Below are 13346 nucleotides of genomic sequence, written 5' to 3' on the forward strand. Positions count from 1 at the left end.
TGTCCAATGCCGCCGCATTCTACCGAGCTGAAGAGGGAAGCTCGACGGAGAAGGTGTTCTGGTCTCAGTATGCTGAGGCCGGACACCCTGTGCCTTTGAGAGACCAGCTGAAACAGCTGGTCGAACTCCACAAGGCGGCCGAACAGGCCATGAAGGGCTTCATAGTTCGGCTGTGGCCCGGAGAGGCCTTGCCTGGGAGCTACTTCGGGCTGGTGCGGCGGCTGGTGGAGGCCTGTCCAAGGCTCGAGGTCATCAAGCGCTCCGCCTGCATCGAAGGTACCCATAGGGCCCTTGCCCGTGTAAAGGTGCACTGGGGTAAGCCGGACGGTGAGAAGCTTGTGACGGACGGGCCGCCGCCGGGGAAGGAGCATCACAAGCCGGAGAACTACTATAAGGATGTTCTTGCGGGTGCCCACCTTGTGGCAGATGAGTGCACCAAGGATGTAATTTTTGAATGAATTCGCTCGTGTTTATCCTGTGCGCTGAAAACTTGTTCATATGCGCTAAGCAATGCTTATTGAATTTAAAATATTATTTTCTGTGCGGCCATTTATCAAAATTTGAGAGATGTCCAGTCGTCGGCTTCTGCCCCCATGCCACTAGTGCTGGGGTGTTCGGTGATAAACCTGGGCGCTCTTTTTCCCATGGTTGGGTCCTTCGAGGGAGGCGCTCAGCATGACGAACCAGGCAATTGGACTATAATGCTTGAACACTCTCACTTAGCCATAGAACTTTAGAATTTTAAATTTCGGCGAAGCCCCTAGTTCGGAAGACCGAGTTCGGGGCGCTATCCACGCCTTGGCTGGGGTTATCCAGCTCCTCGCTCAAAGCGGCATAAGCCTTTAGGGACTCGAAAAACCTCTCGAACAGCGACCGGTCTCTTGCCTCATCATGACAGTCAGTTTTAGCTTTCTCCACTGAGGTGCTTAACCCAGCTCAACCGGGGCACAATCGCAGTGGTTCTCCTAGTGCTACCTTAGCCGATATAGCGGAACGTAAGGCACCAAAACATAGGAGCCGGGCAAACCCAACTATTGACCCAAATCATGATTCGGAGCCGATGCATATAGTGCTATAAGTTCGGGGTGCCGCACTTGTGAAAGTGTACGGACTTCTCACACCATATTTAAAGGGTACTCAAGCCCCTGGCGTACTAGTCGTACCAGAGTGTACGGATACAACATGTCATCAATGAACATATATATGAAAAGAGTAATGCAAAAAATAGACAAAAAGCTAAGCATTATTTATGGAGAGGCTATTTATCAAAGCCGAACGATACAAATGGTGCGGTAAGCAAAAGATATTGGACTATTCAGTATGTCCTGGCCAGGGGAAGGCCGCGGAATTATATATAAAGTAGGTATATCGCTCGTAACAGAGACCACCTGGGAGTTCCATAATGCGGCATGGCTTGTCTGCCTCCCTGGATCTTGCATCGTTTGTGCGGCAATCTAATTGCCGAACAGGTCGTCCGAAGTATGGAGTCCTGAAAGGAAGAAAAAAATTAAAAAAAGAATCCGGCAACCCATGGTACGTTTTAAGCCGTATTTTGGGCGTGCCGTTATTTTGCCCCTTCCCCTGTGCCCATGGTATTTCAAGGGCGTAGTTATGTACGCGAGGTACTAGTTTCGCTAGGTCGCGAAAGCTGGGGTCGGGGCCGCATTGCTACGCTTGCTAAGAGTGTGCCAGGCGGTCCTGCTGTAGGTTACTCCGGGCGCGCTTGGCAGTGTCTGGCTTTTTAATGGCCGGACTGGAGAATTGCCTAAGAAGGCTACTTTGTACCTCCGCTGCGAGAGCCGCCGTATGCTCCTCCGTACGGAGGGAGCGTTCGGTGTTTCCGTTGACCGTGATTACTCCTCGAGGGCCTGGCATCTTGAGTTTGAGATATGCGTAGTGCGGCACCGCATTGAATTTTGCGAATGCGGTTCGTTCGAGCAGGGCGTGATAGCCACTGCGAAACGGGACTATATCGAAGATTAAATCTTCGCTTCGGAAATTATCCGGGGATTAGAAGACCACGTCAAGTGTTACTGAGTCTGTATAGTTGGCTTCTACACCTGGTATGACGCCTTTAAAGGTCGTTCTTGTGGGTTTGATCCTTGAGGGGTCTATGCCCATTTTCTGCACTGTGTCCTGATAAAGCAGGTTCAGGCTACTGCCGCCGTCCATGAGGACTCTTGTGAGGTGAAATCCGTCGATGATTGGGTCGAGAACCAATGCGGCGAAGCCGCCATGACGGATGCTAGTGGGATGGTCCCTTCGATCAAAAGTGATCGGGCAGGAGGACCATGGGTTGAACTTTGGGGCGACTGGCTCCATCGCGTATACGTCCCGTAGCGCACGCTTCCGCTCCCTCTTGGGAATGTGGGTTGCGTATATCATGTTCACCGTCCGCACTTGTGGGGGAAAGCCCTTCTGTCCATTGTTGTTCGGCGGCTTGGGCTCCTCGTCATCGCTGTGCAGCCCCTTGTCTCTGTTTTCGGCTCTTAACCTACCTGCCTGCTTGAACACCCAACAATCCCTGTTGGTGTGATTGGCTGGCTTTTCGGGGGTGCCATGTATCTGTCACAAGCGATCGAGTATTCGGTCCAAACTGGACGGGCCCTGAGTATTCTTTTTGAATGGCTTTTTCCGCTGACCGGATTTATAGCCTCTAAATCCGGCATTGACTGCCGTGTCTTCATTGCTGTCGCTGTTAACGCGACGTTTTTGTTTGTTCCGACGTGTCCTGCCACTTTTGTCCTTGGTATCCGAATTACCAGGGTTCTTTGATAAGTTGTTACTGCGAGCTAGCCAGCTGTCTTCACCCGTGCAAAAGCGGGTCATGAGTGTCGTGAGGGCTGCCATGGATTTCGGCTTTTCCTGTCCCAGGTGCCGGGCAAGCCACTCGTCGCGGATGTTATGCTTGAAGGCTGCTAGGGCCTCTGCATCCGGACAGTCGACTATCTGGTTTTTCTTTGTTAGGAACCGTGTCCAGAATTTTCTGGCTGATTCTTCTGGCTGCTGAATTATGTGGCTTAAGTCGTCGGCATCCGGCGGTCGCACGTAAGTGCCCTGGAAGTTGTCGAGGAATGCGGCTATCAGGTCCTCCCAAGAACTGATTGAGTCTGCTGGCAAGATGTTAAGCCAATGTCGGGCCGGTCCTTTAAGTTTGAGCGGGAGGTACTTGATGGCGTGTAGATCATCGCCACGTGCCATGTGGATGTGAAGGAGATAATCCTCAATCCATACCGCCGGGTCTGTGGTGCCATCGTATGATTCGATGTTTACGGGTTTAAAGCCCTCTGGGATTTTATGATCCATTACTTCATTCGTGAAGCATAGCGGGTGTGCGGCGCCTCTGTACTGGGCTATATCACGACGCAGCTCGGAAGAGCTATGTCTGTTGTGTTCGGCCCGGCCGGATTTGTTGTATCCAGCGTGAGGATCATTGTCACATGCCATAGGGCGCCTGCGCGATCCGTAGATCGATCTTGTCTGTCTTGCCTTGTCCTCCAGTATGTCTCGCAGGTCGGGCGCATTTTCCCGTGCCTTAGTTGTGCGGCGTCGGGGCATGGCTTGGGTGGAGGGCTGAGAGGCCTCTCTGTCGCGGCCACGAGGTGGCCGGTCTGCCATGTCATGCGCTGGTGATGTAGGTGCCTCCTCTGATCGGGGTAGTGACCTGCGCTTCGGGTAACTCTTGGAGGGGCGTTCGAGTTCATACTCTTCGGCCGCAAGGACTTCAGTCCATCTGTCAGCTAGCAGATCTTGGGCAGCTCTAAGCTGTTGCTGCTTTTTCTTGAGGCTGCTTGCCGTGGCTAAAAGCCTGCGTTTAAAATGCTCTTGTTCGGCGGGGTCTGATGGTATGACGAATTCATCGTCGTCGAGGCTTGCCTCGTCTTCGGAGGGAGGCGTATAGTTATCATCCTCGACCTCTCGGTCTGCCGCTCTCTCATGAGGACTGGCTTCTCCATCTTCCTGTGCCGAACCTTGCTGGGGTGGGTGTTCTTCGGCACTATCCGGGGTAGTATTATCTCCCGTGCCGGAATCACCATTTTTGCTTTGGCGGGATTTAGAGCGGCGCCGCTGACGCCGGCGCTTTGGCTGTTTCTTGGGGGCATCATCCCCCATTGTTCCATCGCCATCTCCGTCTTTTGGAGTATCCACCATGTATATGTCATATGACGAGGTGGCGTTCCAGCGCCCTACAGGTGCTGGTTCCTGTTCGTCTCCTATATCGTCGTCCATGCCGTCGATGTCTTCGGAGCCGAAGTCCAGTATGTCGGTTAAATCGTCGACAGTGGCTACAAAGTGGGTGGTGGGTGGGTTTTGAATTTCCTCACCGTCCGTATCCCACCCTTGCTGACTGTAGTTCGGCCAGGGCTCTCCTGATAAAGAGAGAGACTTAAGGGAATTCAAGATGTCGCCAAAAGGCGAATGCTGAAAGATGTCTGCGGCGGTGAACTCCATTACCGGCGCCCAATCGGATTCGATTGGCAGGGGTGCGGGGGGCTCGGAGTTTGGAGAGGAATCCGGCTCCTCGGAGTCACGGGCCACGCGGAGTGCGGGGCTGGAGTTCGGCTCGATCGCCTCTGAGATCGCAGCCCCTGAGGCAGCGTCCAACCGCTGATCCTCAATCGGCGCAGTAGGTTCCGAATCAATGGCCGAAACCGATGCGTGTGCGGCCTCCAAAGCGCTGTTCGGCAGCAGAGCTATATCATGCCCGTCGAGACAGTGCGGCACGCTTGGCTGTGGCTCGAATCCGTCGGAGATCAAGTCCCCGCGGATGTCAGCCGTGTAGTTTAGGCTTCCAAACCTGACCTGACGGCCAGGGGCGTAGCTTTCGATCTGCTCAAGGTGGCCAAGCGAAATGGCCCACAGTGCAAAGCCGCCGAAGATGAAGATCTGTCCGGGGAGAAAAGTCTCACCCTGGACCGCATCGTTGTTGAAGATCGAAGGAGCCATCGAGCCTAAAGGCGACGACACAGAGGAACTCTCAATGAAAACACCAATGTCGGTGTCAAAACCGGCAGATCTTGGGTAGGGGGTCCCGAACTGTGCGTCTAGGCCGGATGGTAACAGGAGACAGGGGACACTTTGTTTTACCCAGGTTCGGGCCCTCTCGATGGAGGTAAAACCCTACTCCTGCTTGATTAATATTGATGATATGGGTAGTACAAGAGTAGATCTACCATGAGATCAAGGAGGCTAAACCCTAGAAGCTAGCCTATGGTATGATTGTTGTGTATGGAGTTGATTCCCTCCTACGGACTACAACCCTCCGGTTTATATAGACACTGGATAGGGTTAGGGTTACACAGAGTCGGTTACAATGGTAGGAGATCTTGAATATCGCGTCGCCAAGCTTGCCTTCCACGCCAAGGAAAGTCCCATCCGGACACGGGACGAAGTCTTCAATCTTGTATCTTCATAATCCAGGAGTCCGGCTGAAGGTATAGTATGGCTACCCGAACACCCCCTAATCCAGGACTCCCTCACACCTTTACCTAGAAGGCGTTCTAAAAATTTGGAGTATTTAGATCTTGATGGTGAAATTGATAAAAGTGGGATTAAAAGAAATAAAACCCTAGATGATGCTAAACCCACTATATTGGATTTCAAGGAATTTAATTATGAAAATTGCTCTTTAATTGATTGTATTTCCTTGTTGCAATCCGTGCTAAATTCTCCTCATCGCTTATAGTCAAAATAAAGCGTTTACTAAACATATCGTTGATGCCTTGATGCAATCTTATGAAGAAAAACTTGAATTGGAAGTTTCTATCCCTAGAAAACTTTATGATGAGTGGGAACCTACTATTAACATTAAAATTAAAGATCATGAGTTTTATGCTTTGTGTGATTTGGGTGCTAGTGTCTCTACTATTCCCAAACCTTTGTGTGATTTGCTAGATTTCCGTAATTTAGATGATTTCTCTCTAAACTTGCATCTTGCAGATTCCACTATTAATAAACATATGGGAAGAATTAATGATGTTCTTATTGTTGCAAATAGGAATTATGTGCCCATATATTTTATCGTTCTTGATATAGATTGCAATCCTTCTTGCCCTATTATTCTCGGTAGACCTTTCCTTTGAATGGTTGGTGCAATTATTGATATGAAGGAAGGGAATATTAGATTCCAATTTCCATTAAAAAAGGGCATGGAACACTTCCCTAGAAAGAAAATAAAATTAGCATATGAATCTATCATGATAGCCACTTATGGATTGCCTACCAAAGATGGCAATACCTAGATCTATTCTTGCTTGTTATGCCTAGCTAGGGACGTTAAACGATAGCGCTTGTTGGGAGGCAACCCAATTTTTTTTATTCCTTGATTTTTGCTCCTGTTTAGTAATAAATAAATTATTTAGCCTCTGTTTTGGTTGTGTTTTTTGTGTTTAATTAGTGTTTGTGCCAAGTAGAACCGTTGGGAAGACTTGGGGAAAGTCTTGTTGAACTTGCTGTAAAAAACAGAAACTTTAGCGCTCACGAGAACTGCTGTCATTTTTATTTGGAAGAGTGCTATTTAGTTAATTCTTTTTGAATATGATTAATAGATAAATTCCTCACGTCCAGCAATTTATTTTAGAATTTTTGGGGTTCCATATCTTGCGCTAGCTACAGATTACTACAGACTGTTCTGTTTTTGACAGATTCTGTTTTTCGTGTGTTGTTTGCTTATTTTGATGAATCTATGGCTAGTAAAATAGTTTATAAACCATAGAGAAGTTGGAATACAGTAGGTTTAACACCAATATAAATAAAGAATGAGTTCATTACAGTACCTTGAAGTGGTCTTTTGTTTTCTTTCGCTAACGGAGCTCACGAGATTTTCTACTTTAAGTTTTGTGTTGTGAAGTTTTCAAGTTTTGGGTAAAGATTTGATGGATTATGGAACAAGGAGTGGCAAGAGCCTAAGCTTGGGGATGCCCATGGCACCCCCAAGATAATCTAAGGACACCTAAAAGCCAAAGCTTGGGGATGCCCCGGAAGGCATCCCCTCTTTCGTCTACTTCTATCGGTAACTTTACTTGGAGCTATATTTTTATTCACCACATGATATGTGTTTTGCTTGGAGCGTCTTTTATGATTTGAGTTCTTTGCTTGTTAGTTCTACCACAATCATCCTTGCTGTACACACCTTTTGAGAGAGCCATACATAATTTGGAATTTGATAGAATACTCTATGTGCTTCACTTATATCTTTTGAGCTCTATAGTTTTACTCTAGTGCTTCACTTATATCTTTTGAGTTTTATAGTTTTGCTCTAGTGCTTCACTTATATCTTTTAGAGCACGGTGGTGGATTTGTTTTATAGAAACTATTGATCTCTCATGCTTCACTTAGATTATTTTGAGAGTCTTAATAGCATGGTAATTTGCTTAATAATAATATGCTTGGTATTCAAGATTTGTAAAACTTTCTTTTGAGTGCGTTGAATACTAAGAAAAAAATTGATGCTTGATAATTGTTTTGAGATATGAGGATGGTGATATTAGAGTCATGCTAGTTGAGTAGTTGTGAATTTGAGAAATGCTTGTGTTAAAGTTTGTGATTCCCGTAGCATGCACGTATGGTGAACCGTTATGTGATGAAGTCGAGAGCATGATTTATTTATGTGATTGTCTTCCTTATGAGTGGCGGTCGGGGACGAGCGATGGTCTTTTCCTACCAATCTATCCCCCTAGGAGCATGCGCATAATACTTTGCTTTGATAACTTCTAGATTTTTGCAATAAGTATATGAGTTCTTTTATGACTAATGTTGAGTCCATGGATTATACGCACTTTCCTTCCTTCCACCATTGCTAGCCTCTCTAATACCGCGCACTTTTTGCCGCTATCATACACCCACCAAATACCGTCCTCAAAACAGCCACCATACCTACCTATCATGGCATTTCCATAGCCATTCCGAGATATATTGCCATGCAACTTTCCACCGTTCTGTTCATTATGACACGCTCCATCATTGTCATATTGCTAGCATGATCATGTAGTTGACATCGTATTTGTGGCAAAGCCACCGTTCATAATTCTTTCATACATGTCACTCTTGATTCATTGCATATCCCGGTACACCGCCGGAGGCATTCATATAGAGTCATATTTTGTTCTAAGTATTGAGTTGTAATTGTTGAGTTGTAAGAAAAATAAAAAGTGTGATGATCATCATTTTTAGAGCATTGTCCCAAGTGAGGAAAGGATGATGGAGACTATGATTCCCCCACAAGTCGGGATGAGACTCCAGACGAAAAAAGAGGCCATAAAAAAAGAGAAGGCCCAAACAAAAAAAGAGAGAGAAAGAGAGAAGGGACAATGTTACTATACTTTTACCACACTTGTGCTTCAAACTAGCACTATGATCTTCATGATAGAGAGTCTCTCATTCTGTCACTTTCATATACTAGTGGGAATTTTTCATTATAGAACTTGGCTTGTATATTCCAATGATGGGCTTCCTCAAAATGCCCTAGGTCTTCGTGAGCAAGCGAATTGGATGCACACCCACTTAGTTTCTTTTGTTGAGCTTTCATATACTTATAGCTCTAGTGCATCCGTTGCATGGCAATCCCTACTCACTCACATTGATATCTATTGATGGGCATCTCCATAGCTCGTTGATACGCCTAGTTGATGTGAGACTATCTTCTCCTCTTTTTGTCTTCTCCACAACCACCATTCTATTCCACATATAGTGCTATATCCATGGCTCACGCTCATGTATTGCGTGAAGATCGAAAAAGTTTTGAAAATGTCAAAAGTATGAAACAATTGCTTGGCTTGTCATCGGGGTTGTGCATGATTTAAATACTTTGTGTGGTGAAGATAGAGCATAGCCAGACTATATGATTTTGTAGGGATAGCTTTCTTTGGCCATGTTATTTTGAGAAGACATAATTGCTTTGTTAGTATGCTTGAAGTATTATTATTTTTATGTCAACATGAACTTTTGTCTTGAATCTTTTGAATCTGAATATTCATACCACAATTAAGAAGATTTACATTGAAATTATGCCAAGTAGCACTCCGCATCAAAAATTCTGTTTTTATCATTTACCTACTCGAGGACGAGCAGGAATTAAGCTTGGGGATGCTTGATACGTCTCCAACGTATCTATAATTTTTGATTGCTCCATGCTATATTATCTACTGTTTTGGACATTATTGGGCTTTATTATCCACTTTTATATTATTTTTGGGACTAACCTATTAACCGGAGGCCCAGCCCAGAATTGCTGTTTTTGCCTGTTTTAGGGTTTTCGAAGAAAAGGAATATCAAACGGAGTCCAAACGGAATGAAACCTTCAGAAACATGATTTTCTCATCAGATAAGACCCAGGAGACTTGGACCCTCCGTCAAGAAAGCACGAGGCAGTCACGAGGGTGGAGGGAGCCCCCCCCTGGGCGCGCCCCTGCCTCGTGGGCCCCTCGAAGCGCTCCACCGACGTACTTCCTCTCCTATATATACCTACGTACCCCCAAACGATCAGATACGGAGCCACCTAATTCCACCGCTGCAACTTTCTGTATCCACGAGATCCCATCTTGGGGCCTGTTCCGGAGCTCCCCGAAAGGGGCATCGATCACGGAGGGCTTCTACATCATGATCCAAGCCCCTCCGATGAAGTGTGAGTAGTTTACTTCAGACCTACGGGTCCATAGTTAGTAGCTAGATGGCTTCTTCTCTATTTTTGGATCTCAATACAATGTTCTCCCCCTCTCTTGTGGAGATCTATTCGATGTAATCTTCTTTTTGCGGTGTGTTTGTTGAGACCGATGAATTGTGGGTTTATGATCAAGTCTATCTATGAATAATATTTGAATCTTCTCTGAATTCTTTTATGTACGATTGGTTATCTTTGCAAGTCTCTTCGAATTATCAGTTTGGTTTGGCCTACTAGATTGGTTGTTCTTGCCATGGGAGAAGTGCTTAGCTTTGGGTTCGATCTTGCGGTGTCCTTTCCCAGTGACAGAAGGGGCAGCAAGGCACGTATTGTATTGTTGCCATCGAGGATAACAAGATGGGGTTTTTATCATATTGCATGAAACTATCCCTCTACATCATGTCATCTTGCTTAAGGCGTACTCTGTTTTTAACTTAATACTCTAAATGCATGTTGGATAGCGGTCGATGAGTGGAGTAATAGTTGTAGATGCAGGCAGGAGTTGGTCTACTTGTCTCGGACGTGATGCCTATATACATGATCATACCTAGATATTCTCATAACTATGCTCAATTTTGTCAATTGCTCAACAGTAATTTGTTCACCCACTGTAGAATACTTATGCTCTTGAGAGAAGCCACTAGTGAAACCTATGGCCCCCGGGTCTCTTTCTCATCATATCAATCTCCATCACTTTATTATTACTTTGATTTTACTTTTTTGCATCTCTATACAAAAAATACCAAAAATATTATTTATCATCTTTATCAGAATCTCACTTCGTAAGTGACCGTGAGGGATTGACAACCCCTAGCGCGTTGGTTGCGTTGAGCTATTGTTTTGTGTAGGTACGGGACTCGCGCGTAGCCTCCTACTGGATTGATACTTGGTTCTCAAAACTGAGGGAAATACTTTACGCTACTTTTGCTGTGCATCATCCTCTCCTCTCGGGGAAATAATCCAACGCAGTGCTCCAAGAGGTAGCACACCCCATTGTAATCCCCTACTTAAACATGGTGCTTTATGCCACATATTATGATTCAATGATGTCTTGCCATCCTATGATGTTTTGAGTAGTTTTCCTTTGTCCTTTGGGTTGATTGATGATATAGATTGGTTTCAGTTGTATGTTTTATGTTTTATTTTGGTGTTGTCCTATGGTGCCTTCCGTGCCGCGCACAAGTGAAGAATTCCCATTGTAGGGTGTTGCAATACGTTCATGATTCGCTTATAGTGGGTTGCTAGAGTGACAGAAGTTTAAACCCGGGTAAAGGGGTTGTTGCGTATGGGATAAAGGGGACTTGATACTTTAATGCTATGGTTGGGTTTTACCTTAATGATCTTTAGTAGTTGCGGATGCTTGCTAGAGTTCCAATCATAAGTGCATATGATCCAAGAAGATAAAGTATGTTAGTTTATGCCTCTCCCTCATATGAAATTGCAATGAAGATTACCAATCTTGTTAACAATTGCCTAGGACAATTCCGCATGCTGACCCATCATTATTCCATACTCGCTATTTATAATATATAGTAATATATTCTAATTTTATGATAACAACACCTACTTTTATAGATATCATGCAAAGTTATCCTCTTCATACCCACATCGTAGTTTTATTTCTCGTTTTCAGTTGGAAAGCAAACGTTCGGTGTACGTAGAGTCGTATCAGTGGCGGATAGGACTTGAGAGAATATTGATCTTACATTTAGCTCCTTGTGGGCTCAACACTTCATACTTATCACTTCCAGCTTTGGAAAGTGCTACAATGATTTCTTGCACTTGAGGATTATCAGGCCACCAAATTTACAGGCGGTGGCATGGTGACTCCGAGCACTATTCATTGTAGCAGTGTCGTGCTCGATCGGACGGCCAGGGTCGGTCCACCCGGAGATCCGACGGACGGAGTGCATTCGGGAGAGCGATCCGATGGCTGCGAGGGCACATGGCCTAAGGAGGCTTCATTTTACTCCGGACTCTAACAATGGGATGTAAGCACATCACCACCACTGCCACACACATGGATGGGTACCACAACCGTTCTAACCATTTAACTACTGATTGGTTTTAATAACACATTTTTTTCTTGCGTTCTTTATAACATATTATTGTGTTTGATAATATGATGTGTCTTAGCTAATTGTCAATAAAAAATGTGTGTGAACTAAGACATGCATAGTTGATTATTTTAGTTTCACTAGTAAGCTTGCACGTGCAACGCACATATCGACTAATTCATTTTTCAGAGATACATCTACTCCCAATCAAATACAGCTTGCCTACCTGTCTCTCATACTATCATATTCTTATAGTAGTTCTTAACAAGAATGAATGTCGGGTTTGGCAACGTCAGATGCCAAGAATGCATTCACACATTTTAAAGGCAATATAGTGCATACATTTTAAAGGCAATATCATTTCCAACCAAACGGCATGCACGATGGTTGGCTCTTTTACCCTGGAGATAAATTCATCCTGATCATCTTGTAGACTATCTGGCCTACAATTCCAGTATGTACAAGTACAACACCATTCAGCAGGATCTTTACTATTTTCTGAAAAGATTCCTTTATAGTTTATTCCAAACTGAAAAGGATCTTTATCTATTTTCTGAAAAAAAATCCTTTATAGATCATCTTGTACATGTACAGAACAGAAGTAAAAGACAAGTTGGGAGTTGTGCATTTCAAACTGAAAAGGATCATTACCTATTTTCTGAAAATATTCCTTTATAGTTTATTTTTCTTGGTTAGTGAAAGTAAGTAGGAAGACAAGATTATGGTGGAAGTTCTTTCTTCTTTTTCCTGTGGACTGCAGGAGTGATAAAATGGTTTCTTTTGTTTAAGCACTAAAATATTACTTGAGCACACAAGCCTAGTTTATAAATCATGACACTGTTTTCTTTGTTGGAAACCATGTGTGCGATGTAGACCAGTTTTATAACATGAGCAATAGCATCAGCAAGGAAAGTAATATGTAATTACAGAGAGCTAAACCCATATATATCCTCTCAAAATCCATATTTCAATGAACTGTCATTATCTTACTCTCCTTCCTGTAGTATTTATAATTCTTTTCAAGGTAAGCTTCACTAAATAGATGAGAAACTTGCAGGTTCCATTCAAGATAAAACTTGAGACATACTTTTCTATGCATTGATCTATCAATGATGTTGACAGCAAGGAATAGTGTTTCACCCAGTAGCTCAAGCTTGTAGTGCACCTGCATACTGCATTGGACAATGAAACATTGGGGTTTGTAGGAACTTTACATTCCAGAGAATACCAAGATAGACTACTTTGCTGAATCCACTAAGCATCGAATGGAATCCTTACCTCAATCAACCAGTCAATCAGAAAAATACGCCTTTTCTCATTGATATCAGTTTGGTGCGTCATGTAGGTGGGGGCTCACAACTCAACTTGTACAGCACAACAAATTTGGCAATGAGATTATTATTGTCGTACAAGGTCAGAACTCTGTAAATAACTTTGACGGGGTTCCAAGCAGATAATTACCTTGGTCTGTCTGTAGAAGCTATAAATTTCAGTGAGGTATTCGACAACTGCGAGGGAGTTCCTGATGTCATAGCTGTCGATGTCAGGTGCTACCTGGTAACAAAAAGAACAAATATGCTGAAATATGAACAGAGATACTTCAAAAGCAGGATGATGACCATGTAAATGTC

This window comes from Triticum urartu, chromosome 6 (genome assembly GCF_003073215.2).
Source record: "Triticum urartu cultivar G1812 chromosome 6, Tu2.1, whole genome shotgun sequence".
NCBI lineage: Eukaryota > Viridiplantae > Streptophyta > Magnoliopsida > Poales > Poaceae > Triticum > Triticum urartu.